The sequence below is a fragment of the Amblyomma mixtum genome, chromosome 2 (genome assembly GCF_055824585.1).
Source record: "Amblyomma mixtum isolate Tamu chromosome 2, ASM5582458v1, whole genome shotgun sequence".
Taxonomy (NCBI): domain Eukaryota; kingdom Metazoa; phylum Arthropoda; class Arachnida; order Ixodida; family Ixodidae; genus Amblyomma; species Amblyomma mixtum.
In genome coordinates, this window is record NC_143013.1 from 55,115,502 (window position 1) to 55,133,679 (window position 18,178).

Here is an 18,178-nt window from a genome sequence, read left to right on the forward strand (position 1 = left end):
AAAACAATGAAGAAAAAAAGAAACAGCAAGTGACGATAATACGTCGAGAGTATCAATGTACTCTAAGCCTGCGTGAAATAGGGACGAAGATGACTGCGAATAAAAGCTTTAAGCAGCAAAAGCGTCGAGCAACGTGACATTCGCACATGAAAAATTGTTGCCAAATACCGGTGGCTGGCGGGATGGGGTCTGATGCACTCGCTCTCGGTAGAGACCAGTAGGGGCGACGACGGTTGATGGCGGCAGTGTTACTGCGGTACGAAAAGTTTATGGCGCCTTATTGATTATTGAATATGTGGCCGTCGCGTGCATAACTTGAAGTTCACAGGTTACAAGTTTCTTATTACTTAGAAATATTTCTTGCAACCGCTACTTCTGGCCCTCAGAAACGAATGAGCCTTCGGCAATTTTATGGATGCCCAAACCTTCCTGACATAGAATATCCTGCATGGAGAGTGATGGCTGCAGGCTGCTGTCCCGTAATCGTCAAAACCGCAGTACGTGAAGGGTTTTCCGAATAGCATTAGCAAAAAACAAAGAGCAATACTGAGTCTGGTCCGATCACGAAGATAGTATGGGTTTTGAATGAGAAAAAGATGAAATAAGAAAACAGCGCGCCCTGCTTAATGTCTGTCTGCGCGTATATGAGTTTCCATGAGAAGGTCCATGGTCCGCGCACTCCACTTCCTCATTTCGGTTGTCACTGTCGTTTCCGTGGTATGAAAACGAACAGCGCCTCGCCAGAGGACAAGTTATTCCATGTGGTGAACCGCTGCTCGCCTTTCTTGATCTGTCCTCTCGCATTTACGACCTGTCTGGTTCATAATGCGTGTTGATATAGCCCACCGACTCTTCCTCCCAGCTTTGGCACATGAAAGCTCTTCGGAAAGAAGCGGTTTAGCCAGCGGCAGTAACTTCATTTGTTCTTCTGTGTCATTCGGGACGATGCCACGATATCGCATAAAGAAGATATCATCCAAGAGCGGCGAAGGTTCTGGCACTTCTCTGCCTCGGTGGCGATGAGCTCGCTGGAGTGTAGTGACAGATTAAGTGTCCTCGCGCAAGGACCTTTCATCGGGGTACTCGCTCACAGCATTGCAACCGGTGTCATGCTCTAAGCTAGGTTTGCTGACGACTCTGGCAAGTCTCAATAGTCGGTTAATGGACAAAGCTGTGTGCGATTTGAAAGTACATGAAACTGACCGGCAGACATTACCGCCTACGCGCACAACTCAAGTATAGTTTCACATAAAAGTACAATGCGGGCGTTAGTAAAGTAGAATGACGAAGAACGCCTAACCTTCACAGTGAGAAACTTTTTAAGAGAAGTCATCGGGGACCGCGAGAACTGTGAGCAGAAGATTCGTTTTCGCTCAAAGCGCTGCTAAAACGGGACGAAAAACGAAGGTATGAGACGAACAAGCGCTGACTATCAACTGGGTTTATTGAAAAACGAAAAAAAAAATGCATATGCTGTGAAAAAAATTGTCCCAACCAGAAAGTTATATAAAAGACACGAGGGAGGACAGTTGTCACTATTCTCTCTCAGACAATGGAATGATAGGGCTGCTGATATATATCTTGTCGTTGTGTTGAAGTAGAAGGCGTCCATTATCTCGCGTGTGAACTTATCACTGTGGCGGAACAGGATACGCATGTTCTTGTAATTGGGGAGCACTTAGACTAGCATCGAAACGTTGACTGAGCAAGAGGGTCACCTTTTGCTCTCCTTTCTTCATATGCCTTTTCATTCATACATTATCAAGTCCTGCAGTGGACCGCTGGGTGTGATAGGGTATCTGTAATCTTGTGTTTTCGTCTTCCATAAATTTCTTATTAACACACCTCCCAGCTTATTCAATGTACGCACCTAACAAGCATCCTTCTTTCCCTCTTGCTTCTTTATAAGCTGTTTACACATAGCGTTGTTTCCTAGGGGCACAAAACAAAACATCAATGTGATACCTACCGGCGACCTTCTTAAGCCAATGAGACGTGCAGTGGGTTTGGCAAAATGAACACTTGCGAATTCACCTAAATTTCTGCTTAACTCACTAAAAAAAGGAAGAAGAAAACATGCGAGACAGTACGGGCGCTCACTACCAACGAGAAGCGTCGACAAAGGCAAGATGTTAACATTTCTGGTGAACTCAACCATGATCGTCGCTCTTCAGCTGCAAAGCCGATAGAGGGAAGCATCCGGGCCAGGAGACACATTGCTTATACAACGGAAAAACGTGACAGCAGCTAATGTAGATGCCAAAATTAGATGTGTATGACAGCTTCTCCCTTCACCCTGAAACTTTTGTTCTTCTTTTTACTAGGAAACGGTCGCAGTTGAGACCTTTTTTGAATTCGATAGAGTTTCCAGTTTACCCGTACGCGCAGTTGCGCTGGCCTGCTAAGAACAGTTGGACAAATGCACTAGCAGAATTGCACTAGTGCGCGTGAAAATAATATCAATATCAATTTTATTGTGCTGAGTTTATGCTCTTCACTGGGGATTCACAGATATCACAACCTTTTTCTTAAAATGACAAAAACATAGCAGACTCTCCTGGAAAGCCCTTGCGTACGGGATTTTGAGCCTTTTCTCTCTAGCAACCACAGAAAACACTATCGAGCCAGGCGGGTTTGAGTCAGACGCCAGTCATCTGAAATACTGAATTTTTCCCTGTGTACTCCAGAGGTTTTGACGCCAGTCCTTATCGCGTTGCCTCTCAATTTTCAATAGTACGAATGCTGTGCAATTTGATATACGTGGCTTCTAGCATGCTGTTCACAAGCAATATCTTTTACTACATATGCTTGGTCTATCTGCGAGGTCAGTTTTGTTCTAGTACACAGACCGCTCGGTGGTGTCCATCGGCAGAGATCGCAAGATCGCTAGGCTTTTGTTTCACATTGCCGACGTAAGTGCTTGCGCTTTTTGGCACCCCATGGTCCCGATAGCAAAGTGTGCACTCCAAACTGATTTGAAGCATGTGTGACGCACTATAATGCGCAAACTGCGGCCGCACGTCCGGCATTATCGAACTGCGATCCAGGAAAATTTCGTCAAATGTACGCGCTCCTAAAGCTATGGAATCCACTTGCTAGCGCTGTCGCACAACTACCTGCTTATGCTGAAGAGACCCCTCAGTCGGCAAAGACTTTCTAGCTGGACTGGTTTCGAAACCTTCAGGTTCTTTTGGCACTGTACTGGCTTCTGCATTCTCAGGCGCAGTGAGCCTCGTTTCTTGGTATTCTGGTTCAGTCATTTTCTTTCAGCCTGCACATAATGCAGATACAATGAAAGTCACTCCTGGCGTCTGCGACTATGGTATTAAGGATTCTAGCAAGCCGTCCTGCACGCTGTACCTACCTACCACTCCGTAACTCACCTCCTGCGGCGCGTGGTCACTCGGCGCTCAGGTCTCCACGAGGCGCATGCGTGCCGAGTTGCCCACGTGCTGGTCCTCAACAAGGTCTTGCACTTTGCACCCTACGTTTCCTTCAATCAGACTCAACGCTCTTGAGAGGCACCGTTGATCCCCTGGCCCAAGCCCTCGGAGGACGGTGGGAGACTCACCCTTCGCCGCACAATAAAAGAACCAAGCACCTTTTTTTTTTTGCTGCTATTACGCCGCTACCACCTACATGTTCCCTACTCGTCTCTCTTCACTTCTGGCTGCCGCGGTAGCTCAGTGGTTGAGGCGCCCGGCTGGTGACCCGAAAGACGCGGGTTCGATCCCGGCCGCGGTGGTCGAATTACGATGCAGGCGAAATTCTAGATGCCCGTGTACTGTGCGATATCAGTGCACGTAAAAAAAAAACAACTCAGGTGGTCAAAATATCCAGAGCCCTTCACTACGGCGTCCCTCATAGCCCGAGTCGCTTTGGGAAGTTAAACCGCAATAAACCATCTGTTTACTTCATTCTCCTTCTTTGAAAGCTTATTTTGACTTAAACTTGCTTTGTCAGTTTTGTTTTAAGGTTTCCATAGAGTGGTCATACACACATTTCCCTTTCCACTGCTTCTTTTTCCATAGTTTCATCCCAGTTGCACTTGTTTGTCCCACTTGCTCTTCCCATTTCTTTCAGCCATCCCGCGCAGCTTCCGTTAAAAGAACAGCTTCCTTTTGTTCCGCCTTCTCTCGAGGTTACTCGCGCTCTCTTTCCGGATCCCTACAAGCATTTATTCTTCCCTGCACCATCGATCGCACTCGTTCGTGCGAGGGCGCCTTGATGAGATCCCTTGATCCAGCAGGCCGGCCAGCCAGGCGTCCTTTTCCAAAATAGCCGTCTCTGCCCCTTCTTGGCATGTCGGTCGCTGTTACGCTTCTTAATTTCGCTCTGAACAGCCTTCACGTTCTCGCTTTAGCGGACACACTAGTTTCATTCGCTTTCCTAGCGTGCGGCGATTTTTCTTTCTGCCCCTTTCCGCTAAACTAGGCTTCGTTCTAACGTTAGCAGAGAGATGCGTGAATTAATCGACCGACCACCGCTGCAGTTTCGGGTTCTCGTTCGGTTTCTGAAAGCGCCTAGGTATGCTCGCCGTCCGATCATACTTTTTGACGCCCATGAAACCGAGTCTTGTGTGAGAGCGAGGAAGATAACGGACGAATGCAGGAAATGAGTGGACTCTGAGCAGATGGGAAAAGAAAATCAAAGGACGGTTACAAGCTTTAATGCGGATGATCCAGTGTCAGCTGACTTGTGACTGCGAAGCAATTGAAATATGTTAAATATCATGTTGTTGAGTTGAAGCTAGTTAAAAAGCTTTGTGCGTACTGAAATATTTGTTATGCACTGCATATCTTTAATTGCATCTCTGGTTTCAAAAACGAGGCTAAGCCTTGTTTTTCTGGATCTGCCGACTACTTTGTGTCGGTTGCAATTTGTATAAATTTGTGGTATTGAAGGTAATTGAAGAAACCGATACTGGCTCCCTGAATAGTAATTTTAAAGAATGTTCAAGTAGTGGTTCGCGCATCCGCCTCAAATGAGTAATTTTGTTGGTTCTTAGGTAGGAGGTACAATTTTTGAGCCGGTGTCCGGCGATTGGGTTGTGGACGCGAACGGCGTAAAGCTGAGGAAAGAGCTAATAACAAGTAACACAGCAAAACGAAGTCGTGGAATTAGAAGTGGTACCTGAGAAGCTTCTGCTAGAGACTATGATCCGAGGCGGAATGAACGCACACACGATGGTCATTACAGCCGGCGCTATTCTTATGATCAAAGAATCAATGTAGGGTGTTGGAAAATAGCGTAAGGTTTATTTACGGGTGCGTGGTAAATCAGTCTTAATAGTTAAATAAAGCACTGTAAGCAATCATCAGTCCCTAATGTCAGCGTTGGGCGGCAAAACTAAGAAAAAAGCATCAGCCTTTTTTTTTAGGCCTCAGCCTTCGAGCATATTTTAGACATTTATTTATTATACAGAAATTTGATCTTATTTTCTCGTTGTGCTCCCCTATAACGTTGCTGTCACTGATTATGCTTTTTTTTTTCTATTTGCTAGGATATGATTAAGGCTACCCATACTTGTCCCTGTTGTAAAATTCGTGAAAGAGATGAGAGTGCAAAACGCCAACCCGGACGAGTAAGGAAACAGGACGAGCGCTGCACTTTCAACAGGATTTATTCAGGGAAGAACATTTATATAGCTTTTGCTCTTATCCATGCTATTAATCGCAGACATTCACCTCCCACAGATGTGCATCAAGAAACAGCATTTCACTGTGGCGAAGAACAACTGACGCGTCACTAATGCAACTATCACCTCGCTTCTTGATATAGCAGGTTTCCACAAGCTCACGTTCTGTCCTATCTCGGCTTTTCAACAGCACTTTGAAATCAGATAGTCGAGGCTTGCAGGCTATACGCTTCTCTATTGAGCAGGCTTGGCTGTGGTCTGGAAGATGGCCTCTCTTGTTTAATGAATTCTTGTGTTAAAGCAGGCACTCATTAAGACACCGTCCGGTTTGTCCAACGTTACCCTTGCCGCATGTAAGCGGCAAATCGTAGACTACTGCTTTCTTGCAGCCAACATGTGGTATTCGGTGTCGGATGGTGCACTCTTGCCCTTTTTATCTTCCAATGCGTGAACACATTCCGGCGAGCTTTCGCGGCGCTGAAAATACCACATCGACGCCAAACTTATTGGCCACCTTCTTGAGGTTATGAGAAGTGTGGTGTACGTAAGGTACAACTTCCGGCCTTGCCTGCTTTTTATCTTGAGGTCGGTTGTTTTCCTTGCTGCCCTTCAGCAAGGAAAACTCTCTGCCATAACCACCGGTTATGGCCGAGACAAAGAGGAAAACCAGCTGACATATCAGAAACGTTCTTTCAAGCATATCCGTGGGTATTATCTTGTCTAGGTGCCCGCACGAACCGAGAACATGTTTCCCCATGCATTCTTTTACGCGTGACGCATAGAAGGCACATGTGTGAACTCAAGGCGGGCACCGTAAGAAACGCCACTCTTCAGTTAGTGGCACAGCAGCATGACACCCTACCAACAGCGCATGCTGGCGTACAGCAAATGCAAACTTTTTAGACAAGACTAATAGAGGTAGGAAATAGGGCGTTTTCTGGCACCACCGCTCCATCGTAGAAACGCAAATGTCTACCGTTAAAAAATTCGCCCCCAAAAGCGATATGTTTTATTGCCAAACAGCCGCAAATAATATATATAATATTGGGCGAGCAACAACGTTACGGTGTTCCAGACCTCATGCAGTCGCTTTTCCCAACTCTGTGACGCCTCTGGGCGTCACGCACAAACCACAGGCGCATTGCAAGCAGCCGCCTACTACAACCCCGTCCGTGCATGTGTTTGTGTTCGCTGAAGGATGCGCATACGTTAACCTGCGTCCCGCGCAGGAGTGCTTCGCGTGTACGCCTCCTTGCAAATAGCGCCAAACTTCCAGCACAGCGCCTTGCTATCCCCTCCGTACCAACGCCCTCAAGTGTTGCCTTATAACTGCCGACCCAGATGCTGCCCATATCTGCACGTGCTCCCGCTCTCTTTCAACGGAAACATCTGGCGGTGACACATCGGCGGCCCTAGAGTCGAGCTAAGTGCTTGTCCGGGCCACGGAGACTGGATCCGTGATGCTCCGGGGTGACGGGAAAGAAAGAAGCTTCGCGCCGCCTTGAGGTGCTTGAAGCAGCACAGGGCAAGATCTGGGTTTGTAGGCATGCAATGTAGCAACACGGCTTCCTTTCAGCGAGGCTCTTGCTACTTTTTCATCATCGTCACTACGCTGCCTCACGATACCACAATGTCGGTTCAGGTGGCATATCACTGCACCTTGACTTGCCTAGTTGACCGTCTACCCTTTGTGAGCTTTCACAACTGAGTTATATTTGCTGCACTTACGCGTGAGTACTTTGCTAGCTCGTTCTCTTTTTTGCCAAGTATGCGTCATTTTCTGTTTCACCTATTCAGTCATGCAGGACCACATACGGAACACAAATGTAACACGAACGATGGAAAATAGATTGGCAAAAAATTCAATTCCGTACGATGCAATCTCGCTGCTCCTTCGGAAACAGACGCCGAGTTTATGTACAGTCTTTGTCAAAACTATACAGAACAAAAGGTTTACTGCCAAGCCCTGTTGCGGAGCACTTAAGCACATTTGAGAGTCCTAAGCTTGGGATGGTTGAGGATCCAAGTTCCTGCGGCTTTCATGATATTGGGGTCCATGTATATGCAAGAGGAGCCGCGCTCAGCGGCTCAGAAGCACACCCATTGCGCTGTATACTTATGACAAAGACTGCACCTTGGTGTGTATTTGAGAAAGTACATGACATGGGAAACCCATGTTGAGTATACATTAGGCAAAGCATTAAGAGTATTCAATTTTATTCCAGGAAACTTTTATAAAGCCCCAGTAAAATAACAAAAAGGCTATATCTCACGTATAAGGAAAGGGGAATGAGGGGCTCGTTATAAACATGGGAGAAGCCAACAGCCACAGAAACCAGGGGTCACAGGGGATTTTTAATTCATTTTTTTTTTATTTTGTGGTGTTGATCAATTTTATAATATTGTCGCGAGTGGAAGAAAAAGACGAGGAGTGTTTTGGCAGCGCGCCGACGACGACGTTGCTGCTGGTGGACCTCCCTGTTTTTCTGTGCTCCCTGTCTTCACCCGTTCTCGCCGCCGGCCTGTACGTCAAGCCGTGACATTTGGTGCAGGTGCTGGGTAACGCATCTCATGCAGCGCACCCCGCCTCGTAGTTCGAGCCCCGTCCTAAGTCCTGGCCGTCGAGTTTTCTTGGAGGAGCCCTCGGAGGAAACTGAGACTCGCGCTAGCCGACGCCAGCAAGGCCAAGCGCCGGAATTCGGACTCTTGCCCGAGGGATCGCGGACATCTAGGACAGCCAACGTCACCATGGCGTCCCAGTCACAACAAACCGACCCCGCGATTGCATCGAGGATCGTCTACGTGCCTCTCACTCCAAGATCTGTCGTGCCGTTCCGTGGCGATGGCCTTGACGATGTTGAAGACTGGGTCCAAAACTATGAAAGAGTAGCGCGACATAACGGGTGGACTCCAGACCAATGCCTGCAAAACCTGTACTTCTCCCTGGAAGCCACAGCAAAGTATTGGTTTGAGAACCATGAGGCTTCATTAACATCATGGGAGACGTGCAAGAGCGAACTGGTACGCACGTTCGCGAACCAGCACCGACGACAGCAAGCTGAAGATCTGCTCCACGCTCGCATCCAGGGACCTACCGAAAGCGTCAGGAGCTTCGTCGAAGACGTGCTGCGTCTGAGTGCCCGCGCCGACCCGCGGGCTACTGAGGAGAAAAAGGTACGGGCGTTGATGAGGGGTGTCCGGAATGACATCTTTGGAGGCCTCATCCGCAATCCTCCGACCACAGTGGCCGGAGCCCTTCCTGTCGTCTCAAGTCTTGCCTCGTCTGACCTGGGCGGAGTTGGTCTCGCCGATGTTCGAGAAATAATTCGCGACGCCATCCGCGAGGAGCTGAAAAAGCTCTTCCCTACTCCTGAGCAGCCCGCCTCTGTCTCCATCGCGTCGGCCGTTCGCGAAGAACTGCGACACGCGCTGCCGCCAGAAGACGTCCCAATTGTAGCTGCAGCCGACCCACCAGCTCTGAGCTACGCCGCCGCAGTTCGTCGTCCTCCTCCCGCCCATCGCCAGGACCAGAGCGCTCCCGATTCCGGCCTTCGACGCCGTGAGTTCCTGCACTCGTCTGATGCACGCCTGGGACCGCCGAGACGCAGGAAGACCGACATCTGGAGGACTGCGGACCGGCGCCCACTGTGTTTTCACTGCGGTGAGCCTGACCACATGTATCGCTCCTGTCCATACCGCGAACTCGGCCTAAGGGGTTTTCACCGGGCCGATCCGTGCCCCCGCTACGGTGAGCATCCCCGCGACATACAAGACTACCTTCGACGTTCTCCCTCACCGGTTACAGCTGCTCCTCGCACCTCTCAGTCGCCGCCACCGCGCCGCCCACCATCCCCTTCTCGCGGGTCTCGCCGTGAGAGCCTTTCGCCACTTCGGGAAAACTGAGTACGGCGACGCCTGGAGGTGGCGTTGCCGGAGTCGCACGAAGCAAAGAACCTCCGTCTACGTTAGTGTGTCCCAGCTCGACCGATGGTATCCTTGGAAACGCAAACCGTTTTGTAACCTCTAGCAATGTGAACATTCTGATCGACGGGCGCGACGTAACGGCCCTTGTGGACACCGGCGCTGATTACTCGGTCTTCAGCGGCAGTTTCTCTCGGCGTCTTCGCAAGGTTACCACCCAGTGGGACGGACCGCCCATACGTACCGCGGGCGGCCACATCGTAAACCCTGTTGGCAAGTGCACTGCCCGCGTCGAGATCCACGGTGAGACGTGCCCCGCCACTTTCGTGATATTGGAGAATTGCTCTAAAGATGTTATTCTGGGCATGGACTTTCTCCGTGAATATGGCGCCGTAATCGACATAGGGCAGAACAGGTTGACCCTCCGCGCACGTTCTTCATCGCCAGTACCGCCCCGGGCCACAGGCTTTGCGATGAAAGTTGATGCCGACCATGTCCACTTGCCGCCGTTGTCGACAGTTTTCCTGCCGGTCCGAGCCGATACAACAGCATGTGGAGAAGGCGTTCTGGAAGGCAATGTCCAGATGTTACTTACGCGCGGCATTGGTGTTGCGCGAGGGGTCGCAAATGTTCAACGAGGGCGAGCCAACATCTTCGTGACCAACTTCAGGAACGAGCCGCAGCACTTGACGAAAGGGTCAGTAATAGCCCAAATGGAAGAGCTTAGCGACGTTCGTGAAGCAGTTGCGCTGCCTAAGGAGGCGGCCCCGCCCGGGTCACGAGACCCTACAACGTTGCCCCTGGATATCGATCCCAAACTTGAGCCTTCCCAAACACGCTAACTGCTCTCCCTTTTGCATCGGTACAACGACTATTTTGCGACGACATCCCGAGTTCGACAGACGCCAGTCGCCAAGCATCGAATTATTGTCGACACCGCAACGCACCCGATTCGCCAACCGCCGTACCGCGTTTCCTTGAAGGAAAGGGAAACCATCCAGGAGCAAGTGCGCGAAATGACACGTGACGACGTCATCCAGCCATCCAACAGTCCGTGGTCCGCACCTGTAGTGCTGGTCAACAAAAAAGACGGGACCCTTCGATTTTGCGTTCACTACCAGCGACTCAATCAGGTGACCAAGAAGGACGTGTATCCACTCCCACGCATCGACGACACCCTCGACCGTCTTCGTCATGCCCGCTATTTTTCGTCCATCGACTTGAAGAGTGGATACTGGCAAATTGAAGTGGATGAGCGCGACCGCGAGAAGACCGCATTTATAACCCCGGATGGCCTCTACGAGTTTAAGGTGATGCCGTTTGGCCTGTGTACAGCGCCCGCGACATTTCAACGAGTCATGGATACTGTGCTAGCCGGTCTGAAGTGGCAGACGTGTCTCGTGTATCTGGATGACGTTGTCATCTTCTCAAGCACTTTCAGAGACCATCTGGTGCGTCTTGAAGCAGTTCTTCAAGCTCTTCTGAACGCCGGACTTACGCTCAAGCCTTCGAAGTGCCGCTTCGCATACAGTGAACTGAAGTTCCTTGGTCATATCGTCAGCCAAGTGGGTGTGAAGCCAGATCCCGAGAAAACGGCTGCCGTTGCATCCTTCCCCCCACCGTCGGACAAGAAGACCGTCAGAAGCTTTCTCGGTCTTTCTCGGTCGAAACGCATACTTCAGGCGTTTCGTTCGAAACTTTGCCCAGATTGCGGCGCCACTTTACCCCCTTACGAAGGATAGCGTTGCCTTTGAGTGGAACGAGGAGCAACAATCAGCATTCCGCCAATTAAAACACGCCCTTGCAACATCCCCCATACTAGGCCATTTTGATCAAGACGCCGACACTGAGCTCCACACGGACGCCAGCAACAAAGGACTAGGAGCAGTGCTTGTGCAATTCCAGGATGGCGCTGAGAGGGTTATTGCGTATGCCAGCCGAGCTCTTTCGCAGGCGGAGGGAAATTACTCGACAACTGAAAAAGAGTGCCTCGCTGTCATCTGGGCCATCACCAAATTCCGGCCCTATCTGTACGGTCGCCCTTTTCGTGTCGTCACCGACCACCATTCGCTGTGCTGGCTCGCCAATATTAAGGATCCCGCAGGCCGCCTTGCTCGGTGGAGCCTTCGGCTACAGGAGTACGACGTCACCATCTCCTACAAGTCCGGCCGCAAACATCATGATGCTGACTGCTTGTCTCGAGCCCCTGTGGAGCTGGCACCGGGAGGCGAAAATGACGAAGAGGACGGCTTTCTTGGGGCATTGGACACGGCAGATATGGCTGCTCGGCAACGCAGTGATCCTCAGATTGGTCAGCTGATGGCGCACTTGGAAGGCCACGAAGCTGCGGTGCCTCGCGTTTTCCAGCGCATGCTGCCGACGTTCAAGATAATGCACGGCGTATTGTACAAGCAGAACTTCGACAGCAGCCCGAGGTCGTGGCTCCTTGTTGTGCCGGAGGACCTGCGCTCCGAGGTCGCCCAAGCTTGCCACGACGATCCTACAGCTGGTCACCTTGGCTACAGCCGGACGCTTTTACGTATTCGAGAACGGTACTACTGGCCGACACTTCCTAAGTACGTGCGTCACTACGTCAGAACTTGTCGAGAGTGTCAAAGGCGCAAAACACCACCCATCCGACCAGCTGGTCTTCTCCAACCACTCGAACCACCGCTTGTTCCGTTCCACACCGTCGGAATGGATTTTCTTGGTCCATTTCCGACGTCGCAGTCGGGCAACAGGTACATTATTATAGCGACGGACTACCTAACGCGATATGCGGAGTCCCGAGCACTTCCGTCTGCGGCAGCTGTTGAGGCAGCCAAATTTTTTATCGAGTGCATTGTGCTCCGTCACGGTGCCCCTGCCGTTTTGATCACTGACCGGGGTGCCGCGTTTCTGGCCAAGCTCACACAGGAGATCCTCCGTCTCAGCTGCACCAGCCACCGCCGAACTACTGCGTACCATCCGCAAACGAATGGGCTGACGGAGCGGCTGAACAAGACCATGGCCGACATGATCGCCATGTACGTGGATGTCGCCCATCGCAGTTGGGACTCGGTACTACCCCACATTACATTCGCTTATAATACCGCTGTCCAGGAGACGACCAGTATGACCCCTTTCCAGCTGGTCCACGGCAGACAGGTCACCACGATGCTTGACGCTATGCTACCGCACGAGCCGCCTGTCGACGTAGACGATGGTGCCCGAATAGTATTCGAGCGCGCGGAAGAAGCTCGGCAACTCGCTAGACTCCGCATCCAACACCAACAGCATGCCGACGCTCGTCGGTACGATCTCCGTCGACGCGACGTACATTTTTACCCTGGAGACAAGGTCTGGGTGTGGACGCCAGTACGCCGTCGAGGTCTCTCCGACAAACTCATAAAGCAGTACTTTGGCCCGTATACAGTTCTTCGCCGCATCGGTGAACTTAACTATGAGGTGCTGCCGGAAGGAACACGACCGTCATCACGTCGTTCACCCCGCCCTGACATTGTGCACGTAGTGCGGCTTAAGCCGTATTACGCGCGATGATCATCTGCCCCGAACTGATTTTCCTTCCTTCTTCTACACTGGCCAGCAGGAGTTTTTGTGCGCGTGTGCGGCTTTCCGCCCTGTGCCTTTGTTTTCGTGTTAGCATCGGGACGATGCTTCTTTATAGGGGGAGGTAGTGTCGCGAGTGGAAGAAAAAGACGAGGAGTGTTTTGGCCGCGCGCCGACGACGACGTTGCTGCTGGTGGACCTCCCTGTTTTTCTGTGCTCCCTGTCTTCACCCGTTCTCGCCGCCGGCCTGTACGTCAAGCCGTGACAATATTACTGAATATGTTCTCGCGTAAAGCTAATTGATTAGAAAAGCAGAAGGAAAAACAACCACATGCCGCCGGTGGGATCCGAACCCACGACCTCCGAATTACACGTCCGGTGCTCTACCGCTGAGCTACGGCGACGGCTGTCAAACCTTCTGCTTTCGGGGGTATTTATGTTTACAAATAACCTAACCTTCGGAGTGTTCACCAGCGCCACCCACGCTCTTAAGCGGCGGACGTGGCACCGGACGTGTAATTCGGAGGTCGTGGGTTCGGATCCCACCGGCGGCATGTGGTTGTTTTTCCTTCTGCTTTTCTAATCAATTAGCTTTACGCGAGAACATATTCAGTAATATTATAAAATTGATCAACACCACAAAATAAAAAAAATGAATTAAAAATCCCCTGTGCCCCCTGGTTTCTGTGGCTGTTGGCTTCTCTCATATCTCACGTATGTCATATACATTCTTGAATATGCCAGTTCTATGTGGGATCCGCGCTTGATTGCATTAAGAATGCTTTTAACGCGTACAGAAGAGCGCAGCCCGCGTTGTCGCCAAAGGCTACAATTTTCGATGCAGCCTTTCAGCAATAAAGGAAACTTTTCGTCGAGAACTACTTAGGAGTGGGCGCCTGAGTAGCAAAGTAGAAATGCTCTACCTCATCTATTTTAGTAAAACCGGGATTGATAGAGCTCTCTACATTTGGCTGCCACATCTCATATCCCAACGTCATAATCATGTATTAAGGTGCATGAAATAAAATTTAGAGCTACCACTTATCAGAATTCTTTCTTTCCTAGCATCTTACCTCAGTGGAACGCAATACCAAAAATGTGGACGACTGCACAACTTTGAAAAAATTTCTTTCATTTGTGCTTAAATTATTTTTTATTATTGTCTCGCCCAACATAGGCGAGTGTGTGCGTGTTTCCTTTTTTTTTTTCTCTTGTGTATCAGACTGTTTCATGTGTTCATCGAACAGCTCACCATTGACTTTGGCACTAGTCATGTTTGTGCCTTTCTAGCCCCCCCCCCCCCCCCCCCCCCCCCCCATCCTTGCAAAAAAGCTGTCGAGGCGCTGCAGGCGCGGCAGGAACCGGATGTCATATGGGTTCAAGCGTTCCGTGAAGCACGTCCCATAAAAATATATCGTCCTGTTCAACACTTGTTCAGCAGTTTCGACTTTTCTGCAGCGTGTGTGTGCCCCAGAGTTAAAAAAGTCCTTTATGAACCAGCCATATCTTCACCCCTAAGGTCCCAGTGTGCAGCTTAAAAAAAGAATGTTTTCACACTTGACAGAACCACCAACCTGTTCACTCTATTAAATACATTCCTGCCTTGTGTGGACGAGTACACCGATCTGTACAATGGTTCTGGGAGAGCACCATCTCGCAAAAATCTTTATACAATTTTTAATCCTGAGACTTCAGCTGAAGACAAGCTCAGGCTTTTATTGCAAACCGGATATTACGTTCTGGTAACTGTGCTGATGTGATGTCTTCTGTTCTTTGTATGTGGTTGTTCAGCCAATAAATAAAAAAAGAGGCACTACGATAGTGCTCTCGTGCAGTGGCAGCGAAGCTTATATGTTCGCGCCGCCGCGGTTGAGAAACCAATGCGCGGCAATATTTATTTTATTTCTGCACCCTCAAAGTCAGGGGCGCCACAAGTTTCTTGGTTTAGTTTGACTCCGTGAAGTAGTGCTTTCACACTAAAAACTGAAGTTGCTGCTGACTAGCGCCGGTACATGAATAGGAAATACAGCACGAATCAGCTTCGTAGAATTCATTTGTACTGCAGTGGCGTTGTTTGCCCTCCGATCTACAACGCAGAGAAGCAAAGTTTGGGCAAGCTACGTCAAAAACAACACCTTGCTGCGATATGTGTTCGTGCACTCCAACCCAGTAATAAACAAAGGACTGGATCCAAAACCCTGCTGAAAAAAAGTTCTATAATTGCAATAACCTCATAGAGGCTTCATCATAGAATATCATACAATCTGTATGATATGTCATACAATTTGTATAAAATTTTATGACATCTTTATGATGACTCTATGATTTTACAGAAATGTATGACATTTCGATGATAATTTTCTACGATTTTTATGATAAGTATATGATATTCGTTTGATAAACTGTATGAGTTTATTACATCATACAGCTTTTTTCAGCAGAGAAGTAACAAAACGAACAGGCGGTCGAACAAAACAAAAGCGAATAAGCAGGTATTTCACGCTTCAACTCTTGAGGTAACAGTCCATGTATCAGGTACTTAGGCGTGTGTGTGCGTGTGTGTATGATAAGATTTGATGGCACTCATAAAAGATGGTGTCCTCGGCGCATCCGAACGCAATCGAATGCAACCAGTGCATGCCAATACAACGGCCGAATACGAACGAGCATAGAGGCAGTGTGGAGAGCCAGTAGTCACAGCCGCTGGTTGTGTGTTATCTAGCGCTATGGACAGTGAACCCTCTCATCTACTGCCAAGGTTTCAAGGGGCAGGCCTCTCGTTGTTGTCGACTCCGATGCGGCACAGCGACGATGGAGAGAAGCTCAAGACCGCCATAATGCTGTCAGACGTTACAAAAGAGAAGCGCTCGGTGAAAACAAAGCCATCTCCTTGTCTCCAGTGGAGTGTCGCACACGGCGCACCCAGCAGCATGTCCAGTCGATGCGGTGAAAGCGAGCCGAAGACGAAGAATACGAGGAGCGGCGGCCCATGCAGATGTAGTGTGGTGGGCTTTGGCCTCTTCACACGGAAGCAGTCTTAATTGTCTCTGCCGAACTTTTTGGTCTCCATCTAATATGAATCATTTCTTCTCAAGCTTTTTTATATTAATATGATTTGTCCTTGAGCTCTGATAGCCTGTTGTATCCCGACACACGACCACACATAACTCAAGACACTGCTTTTATGTCCGTAGACAGATAAAAAGCCATCCCCTCTGCGGAATTACTGCTACCAATTGCGGCAAACAGGGCTATATTACCTCTGAGCACGGCCTACGTAAATGGCAATGCATTTGTTACTTCGAATTTCAACTTATAATTGTTAAAAAATCTACATACCTCTCCTGATGTTAATGAGAGAGTGGTGTACTTTCATGCCTATTACGAAAGTACGGTGATAATTTAGTGATTGCTAACCAAACAGCAGAAACGTATTGTAAGCTTAATTTCTTCGCTCGTTGGCCGTCCTGTTTTGATCTGCAAGTACAGGATGATAAGTTTTAATGAACACTGGTTTCGATGGCCACAACATTGAGTAAGATACTGGATTTCTAATTTTAGACTAGTGCAGAAATTTTATTAAGAAAACGATTCCCACGTTTCGAACGGCAATGCAAGTATCTCAAGTCCGTTGCCTCATTTCCGAAATGCATCCCCACATTAGCGCTCAAAATGAAAAAGAAACGAAAAGAAAGGAAGATGAAACTCAAGGTGAGACTACCGGAAAAGCAGAGTGCCGAGCTTGCAATGGCTCGTAACCCACAGACAATTTACAGAAACATAGATGTTTAAAATAATGCTGGTGAATAACATCGTGCACCTTTCTCTAAGTCTTTGGCTCTAATTTGAGTTCGTGCGCTGTAAGAAGGCTGGTCTTTATACATTTTTTATTTTCGGCCTGTAGCAATCCAAGAGTAGAACCTCCCATAAAGTGACTGGCCATTTGCCCCAAACCACAGGGCCGCCAGTAGCCGCCTCATAAAATCGGATTCGTATCATACCTTTGCTTGTCTTAATGCATTGCGAAAGGCTGAGCAGACACACAACACTTACTGGCAAGACACGCGAGTTGAACAGAGGGCATTGCCTTTACGCGTTAACGGGCCCAGACAAATTCGCTGGGGGACATTGTCCCCAAGAGAAACATAGACACGCGGACGACCAGCATTTGCTGGGGAAAATCCATGCGAAGGGACGTACGGGGCGTATATAAACCCTGCCTATTTTTCTCTTCCGATTTCTTCTACACAGCGGAAATTTCAGAGATCAGTTCTCGTTATTTATTTCTGTAATCAACTGCTGTCCATGAGCGCACATAATCTTTCTGAATGTCTTGCCCTCCTCAGAGCAACAACGTCCAATGAAGGGAATAATGAAAAAAACAACAACAACACGAAACCCAACTCTGAAAGTGATTGAAGGGTTGTGCTCACACAAATAGGAGCATATGAACTTCTCAGCTAGGCACTAACAAGTTGCAAAAGAGAAAAAAAGGGGAAATCGAACAAAGTTGATTGCTACCCTTTTGGTCCACATTCGTGTCTCTTTCGCAGACAAGAGAAGCGACCGCAGTGTGTGCGCTTTGCAGCCACGGGCTTGCTCACCATTAGGGCCTTATAACCACAGCCGCTGTCGCTGGCGCTTCAGCTCCTGTGGCTGTTGTTGCGGATGTCTCCTTGTTTCTTCTTTCTATCCGCACTTGACACGAAGAGCGGGCAGCCGCAGCAGCGCAATGGGCTCGGAAGCGAGAAGCGTCTTGGCGGCAGTGCCTAGGCTGAGAGTCCTGAGGTAGCTTAATTAATCTCTCCTTTTCTCAAGAATGCCTGTGCGTTGTACGCGCACACGCACACACGCACGGACGCACACACACATACGCGCGCACGCTAAACACCACTACATTGCACACCGTTCGCAACGTAAGAAGTTTATTTGTAGAAAAATTTAAAAACGCATCACAGTAAATGTCACGCTACATAATTCAGGAAAATCGAAAGAACTGCAGCCCTACAAAGCGAAAGATAGTGAGCGGTGGTCGTCGGTTACTTGACGCGCCTTTATTTCGCCCCCTGC

At 49.2% G+C, this 18,178-nt stretch overlaps 1 non-coding gene across 1 annotated transcript; it reads right to left on the reverse strand.

The window, feature by feature from the left end:
- Positions 1-13,440: 13,440 nt before the first annotated feature.
- TRNAT-UGU (transfer RNA threonine (anticodon UGU)) lies at positions 13,441-13,512 on the reverse strand. The gene has a single exon. It is a non-coding gene; the product is annotated as a tRNA-Thr (tRNA).
- Positions 13,513-18,178: the final 4,666 nt, after the last annotated feature.